This window comes from Canis aureus, chromosome 30, assembly GCF_053574225.1.
Source record: "Canis aureus isolate CA01 chromosome 30, VMU_Caureus_v.1.0, whole genome shotgun sequence".
NCBI classification, from domain to species: Eukaryota; Metazoa; Chordata; class Mammalia; order Carnivora; family Canidae; genus Canis; species Canis aureus.
The window spans coordinates 36,576,706-36,583,927 of record NC_135640.1 but is presented as its reverse complement, the minus strand read 5'-3'; positions in this window follow the sequence as shown (position 1 = coordinate 36,583,927).

Below are 7,222 nucleotides of genomic sequence, written 5' to 3'. Positions count from 1 at the left end.
GAATCTATAATAAACCTAAATGAAGTAAAAAGACTCCTTCCACTTTATTACATGTCTGAAGTCAATAAAGCTAATGCAATACAGTTTGCTGTAGATTTCTGACTGCCTCACGTCTTATTATGTACTCAGAGCCCTATGTTTGTTCATAAATTAATTCCTGCTTCCTCCCCTAATTATTGTATAATTCAGTGGTATCACTTTTTAAAAATCAAGTCATTAGGGACACCTGGGTGGCTCAGTTGGGTAAGTGTCTGTCTTTGGCTCTGGTCATGATCCCAGGGTCCTGGAATCAAGCCCAGCATCAGGCTCCCTGCTCAGTGGGGAGTCTGCTTCTCCCTCTGCCTCTCTGCCTGGCTTGTGTTCTTCTGTTCTCTCTCTCTCTCTCTCAAAAAAAAAAAAAAAAAAAAAAAAAGTCATTATCATACCAACAGCAATAAGAGAAAGCAGGTGGAGGGAGTGGGTGGGGAGTATCACTTTTTGAAAAGCATTTTTTGGTGCCTCTTGCATCTCAAATGTGGCCTTATCAAGGATTACACATTTCAGATTTAACCCTCATCTTTTCTTTTTAATGTGCTAGATCTTTTTTTTTTTTTTTAAGATTTTTATTTATTTATTCATGATAGTCACACACAGAGAGAGAGAGGCAGAGACATAGGCAGAGGGAGAAGCAGGCTCCATGCAGGGAGCCCGACGTGGGATTCGATCCGGGGTCTCCAAGGTCATACCCTGGGCCAAAGGCAGGCGCTAAACTGCTGCGCCACCCAGGGATCCCCTAGATCTTTTCCCTACCTTTTATTTTTTAAGGTAAAACTTATATAAAGTGGGATGCATGGATCTCAAGTATACCATTCAGTGAGTTTTAACAAATAGATAAAGGTACATGACTCCAGCTCGTATCATAACACAGAGTGTTGTGCCCAAGATCACGAATCCGAGAAACCACCAAGGAGCCGACACCAATGCAAACACACGAGGGTTTATTTACAAGCTCGAGCCTGGGTCCAAGTATACCCGACGCAGTGGAGCAGGGACCTAAACCCCGAGACTAAGAGGCTTAGCAACTGGGATCCCTGGGTGGCGCTGCGGTTTAGCGCCTGCCTTTGGCCCAGGGCGCGATCCTGGAGACCCGAGATCGAGTCCCGCATCGGACTCCCTGCATGGGGCCTGCTTCTCCCTCTGCCTGTGTCTCTGCCTCTGTGTGTGTGTGTGTGTGTGTGTGTGTGTGTGTGTGTGTGTGTGTGTGACTATCATAAATAAAATAATAATAAAAATAATAAAAAAAGAGGCTTAGCAACTTTATAGGGGCCAGTGGCCAATGGGATACGCAGAAAGTTGCACAGTCATGCTGGTCCGCTGAGTTAGGGTGTGCCCTGGTCTTTGACTAGGGCGGGGCAGTATCACTGAGCCGATTTCCGATTAGGGTGTGTCCTGGTCTTTGACTCGGGCGGGGCAGTGCCCTAAGTAATAAGCAGGTCAGCACAAGGCGGGTGCAGCCCAAAGTAGAGTCAGTCCTGCTCTGCTTCTCTGCTTGTCCAGGGGTAGGGGATTTTGTTAAATTTCCTGGGTCCCACAAGAGCATTTCCATCACCAAGGAAAGTTTACAAGTACCCTTCTGATGAATCGTCTCACCTATCCCCAGCCCGAGAGACAGCCACTATCGTGGCTTCCATCAGCATTGTTTGTCTTGTTCTAGAACTTCATATATAGAACCAAACAGTATTGCTCTCTTGTCTGGCTTGTTTCACTCAACATAATGCTTATAAGATGCATACAGTTTCATATAACAGGCATTTGTTCTTTTCTGACTACTATCCCATTATATGACTATGTCCCAGTTTCTTCAGCCACTGTCCAATGGATGGAAATTTGGGTTGTTTTCAGTCTTTAGCTAATAGGAATAAAGCTTTATGAAGGTCCTTGGACAAACGTTTTAGAGGGCATACATTTTTACTTCTCATGGATAAGTATCTGGAAATAGAATTGCTTGGCCATAGGGATTGTGAGTGATTAACTTGATAAGAAGTAGCCAGACAGTTTCCCAAAGCATTGAGCCCATGACAATGTATGACAGCTGTGGTGACCACATCCTGCAACACTGAGTGTTGTGAGTCTTACACATCAGCCATTCTCTTGGGGTGTGGGAGAACCTTATTATGCATTTTACTGATGAATATTGAACACTCTCTTACGAGCTTATTGGCCATTGATTTTGTTTCCTTTGTGAAATCTATGTCCAAATATCTTGTCCCCTTTTTAATTGGGTGGTTTGTCTTACCATTATTGAGTTGTGAAAGTTCTTTACCTAGAAGTTTTTTCTTCCATGCTTTCTTCTACAAATTTTATAGCTCTAGCCTTATATTCAGATCAAGATTCCACTTCAAGTTAACTTTTTTGCAAGGTGTGAGATAGGGGACGAAGTTCATTTTTTCCATACGAAATCTTGTTGCTTCAGCACCATTTGTTAGACTGTTTTTCCCTGTTGAATTATCTTGTCCCTTTTGTGGAAAATCAATTGACTATAAGTGTGGATCTATTTCTGGAGTCAATATTCCATGCCAATGACCTGCCTACCTATCTGTCAACACACAGTCTCAAGTAATATATGGTGGAGACAGAGATGAATCAATAAGCTCATAGTAGTTGAACCTGAGTAATGGGCACAGGTATTAGTTGTATTACACTCTTCTACTTTTGTATAATAAAATGCTTTCAAAAAGAGAGAGATAGGGGGATCCCTGGGTGGCTCAGCGGATTAGCGCCACCTTCGGCCCAGGGTGTGATCCTGGAGTCCCTGGATCGAGTGGAGTCCCACATCAGGCTCCCTACATGGAGCCTGCTTCTCCCTCTGCCTGTGTCTCTACCTCTCTCTCTCTGTCTCTCATGAATAAACAAAATCTTTTAAACACACACAAACACATAAACACATACCGTCTACTCCAAATAGATGAAATATTTAAATGCAAACAGTATCATACAAGTAGAAGAAAATTTCAGAGAGTGCTTACAGTATCCTGAGGTGAAGAGGTCTTTCTTAGCATGATGAAAAAGTCCAAAACTTTATAAAGGAAATGACTGACATCTAATGACATGAAAACATAATGTCTGTGTCAAAAAAAATCATAGACAAATTAAAAGATGAGGACAAATGGCAGAATATTTGCATTATATAAAAGAGCTACAGGGTGATCATCATGATATATAAAGGCTCCTTAAAAATCATTAAGAGATGCAGATTTCAACTACATTAGTAACGTTATTTTTAAAGTGTCTGGTGAGACACTAAGTCTATCTGTGGAATTTGTACACCTTTTTGTTTTTATTAGATGTTTTATAATAAGTTTAGGATAATGAAAACAAAACAATAAAAAAAAAGAGGAGCAACCCAATAGAAAAGTGAGAAACAGGTAAATAAATGCTCATAACAATAACCAAATATGATACGGTGATTTGTAATAAGAAATATGTTATCATGGGCAGCCTAGGTGGCTCAGCAGTTCAGCGCCACCTCCAGCCCAGGGCCTGATCCTGAAAACCCGGGATCAAGTCTCACGTCGGGCTCCCTGCATGGAGCCTGCTTCTCCCTCTGCCTGTGTCTCTGCCTCTCTCTCTCTCTCTCTCTCTCTCTCTCGTGAATAAACAAAATCTTAAAAAAAAAAAAAGAAATATGTATCTGGCCTTCATCCATGGTTCCTGGCACATAATTCTAAAATTTGGAATTTCTTATATAAGAACCATAGGGGCATCTTTTGTTAAAATACTTAGTTTTGTACTCAGTTCCTGAAACAGCTCCAGGATGGTAAAGGCAAAGTGGGTGTCTTTTGTCATTTGCAACAAGACTCTTTCCCCTACATCTGAGTTTATGTTAACAAGGTGACTTTGGGGGACACCTGGGTGGCTCAGCGGTTGAGCATCTGCCTTTGGCTCAGGGCGTGATCCTGGGTCCAAGGATCGAGTCCCACATTGAGCTCCCTGCAAGGAGCCTGATTCTCCCTCTATGTCTCTGCCTCTCTCTGTGTACCTCTCATTAATAAATAAATAAAATCTTTAAAAACAAATAAAACAAAACAAAACAAAAAAACAAGGTGACTTTTGCAGAGCCCCTAAGGATGGGGACTGGTTGTCAGGGAAACCTGTGAGTACAGGGTTAGAACTTCCAGCCCCAACCCCAGCTCTAGCAGGGGTAGAGGGGCTAGAGATCTGAGTTCAATCACCAATGTCCACCAATGTCCCATGATGTAATCAGTCATGCCTTTGTAATGAAGCCTCCATAAGAAGCCAAAAGGACAAGGCTCAGACAGCATCCAGGCTGGTGAACATGTGGAGATTTGGGGAGAGTGGTGCACCAGGAGAGGTCTTGGATGCTACACCCCTTCCCATATACTGTGCCCTACACAATTTTTCCATCTGGCTGTTCCTGAGTTATACCCTTTTATAATAAGCAGGTAATCTAGTAAGTAAACTTTCCTGAGTTCTATGAGCCACTCTGACAAATAAATCAAACCCCAGGAGGGGGTCATGGGAACCTCTGGTTTACAGCTGATTGGTCAGAAGCACAGGTGACAACCTGGACTCACCATTAGTGTCTGGGGTGGGGGGCAGTCTTGTGGGAATGAGCCCTAAACTTGTGGGACTCAAGACTACTTTCAGGTAGATAGTGTCAAAATTGAGTTGAACTGTAGGACATTCGGCTGCTATCTGGAGCATTCAACACACAAAAAACCCCGAAAAATCCAGTTAAGAAATGGGCAGAACATATGAACAAACATTTTTCCAAAGAAGACATCCAGATGGCTAACACACGAAAAGATGCTCAACACCGCTCATCAGCAGGGAAATGCAAATCAAAACCATGGTGAGATACCATCTCAAACCAGTCAGAATGGCTAAAATTAACACAGGAAACAACAGATGTCGGTGAGGATGTGGAGAAAGGGGAACCCTCTCACACTGTTGGTGGGAATGCAAGCTGGGGCAGTCCCCTGGAAAACAGTATGGAGGTTCCTCAAAAAGTTAAAAATAGAAACTACCCTACAACTCAGCAATTGTACCACTAGGCATTTATCCAAAGGATACAAACATACGGATTCATTGGGGCACATGCACCCCAATGTTTATAGCAGCTTTACCAACAATAGCCATACTATGGAGAGAACCCAAATGTCCATCGACTGTTGAATGGATAGAGAAGATGTGGCATATATTTAATGGAATATTACTCAGCCATCAAAAAGAATGTAACCTTGCCATTTTGCTATGACGTGGATGGAACTAGAGGGTATTATGCTGAGTGAAATAAGTCAGGCAGAGAAAGACAAATACCATATGATTTCATCCATATGTGGAATTTAAGAAATAAAACAGATGATTAAGGGAAAAGGAAGGAAAAAAAAAAAGAGAAGGAAGCAAACCATAAGAGCCTCTTAACTACAGAGAACTGAGGGTTGATGGAGGGAGGTGGGCAGGAGATGGGCTTTAAAAAAAAATACCATCAGGCAATTTTTAAGAGGCGTGGTCTGCAACTAGCACTTCAGGAATTTAGCACATAAGCAGGTGGTTAGACTGAAACTCAGAATGTTTCTTTTCCTTCTTTATGAAGCTAAACACTTGACACCATATTAAGAATTTGGTTCATTTGGTACGAGTTAGTGCTGCTGGCTAAGCACCTCACCTTGGATGGCTTCCCAGGTACGCCCAGCAGCTTGCAGCGAGTGCCCCACAAACAGCTTCCACAGCACCCCCTGCCCTGGGTGGCTCACGGTGGAGTGCCAGCAGCGGGGGGCCTGTCAGTCACCTTCCCTCAAGCAGTGCCTTGGAAGAGAGCTGCCAGCCAGGCTCCTCCTCTTGCGGAGCTTCTGCAGCGCCTTTTGGGGCAGCCACTAGGGTTCTGAGAGCTCTCCCTTAATTTTTTTAAATAAATTTATTTTTTATTGGTGTTCAATTTGCCAACATACAGAATAACACCCAGTGCTCATCCCGTCAAGTGTCCCCCTCAGTGCCCATCACCCATTCACCCCCACCCCCCGCCCTCCTCCCCTTCCATCACCCCTAGTTCGTTTCCCAGAGTTAGGAGTCTTTATGTTCTGTCTCCCTTTCTGATATTTCCCACACATTTCCTCTCCCTTCCCTTATATTCCCTTTCACTATTATTTATATTCCCCACATCATGAATGAGAACATATAATGTTTGTCCTTCTCCGATTGACTTACTTCACTCAGCATAATACCCTCCAGTTCCATCCACGTTGAAGCAAATGGTGGGTATTTGTCATTTCTAATGGCTGAGGAATATTCCATTGTATACATAAACCACATCTTCTTTATCCATTCATCTTTTGAAGGACACCGAGGCTCCTTCCACAGTTTGGCTATTGTGGACATTGCTGCTAGAAACATCGGGGTGCAGGGGTCCCGGCGTTTCACTGCATCTGAATCTTTGGGGTAAACCCCCAACTTCCCACAGCAGAGGGTGGATCTCAAGCAAGTCCAACTGGTGAAGCACCTCAACAAACTCGTTTTTAACGCAGTGAGTCACGCCCACACCCTCTTCAGGTCTGGAGGTGAGCTCTGGGAAGGGCTATTTCTCAGTCTGGGGTGTGGAGACTGCTGCCTATATCCTGTATTATACTCCTTAGGATTCTCGAATTAGCCAACTCTCCATTCCTCCAGTTAGTACTTCTTTATGCTGAAGTTTCCCTGTGTAAACTGCTGTGTGGTTTCTTTCTTCTGATTGGACCTTGACTACACATGGCCAAGAAAATAAATCTGCAGCACACATTGGCCATCTTTCATGGAAAAGGAAGGATGACTGAGAAGGTGATGCCAGGAGCCCAGAGGAATCAGCAGCCATGGGGATGGCCACCAAGGATCCCCAAGGCCTGGTTCTTGTGAGGCTCCGTAGTGCCCTCCCACCTGCATAGGACTGACTGGTGTACCGGGAAGCTATTGTAGGCATGTCAGACTGCTCTTCCTCTGGCCAAAGTGAGGTGCTATGTCAAGAGGCTACTGTAGCAGCCTTCTGGCAGGGTCCACATGGGGAAGAGCTGAGGTTCCTGCCCAAATTCAGTGACGGGCAGAGGCTGCCAGCCAAGAGCCTATAAGGAAGATCCCCTGGCAGGGACCCTCCAGGCCCAGTAAACCTTCAAATGACTGTAGATTCCATTTGAGTGACCTCAAGCCGGAGCCATCCAGTAGAGCTGCTCCCAAACTCCTGGCCCAAGGAAAC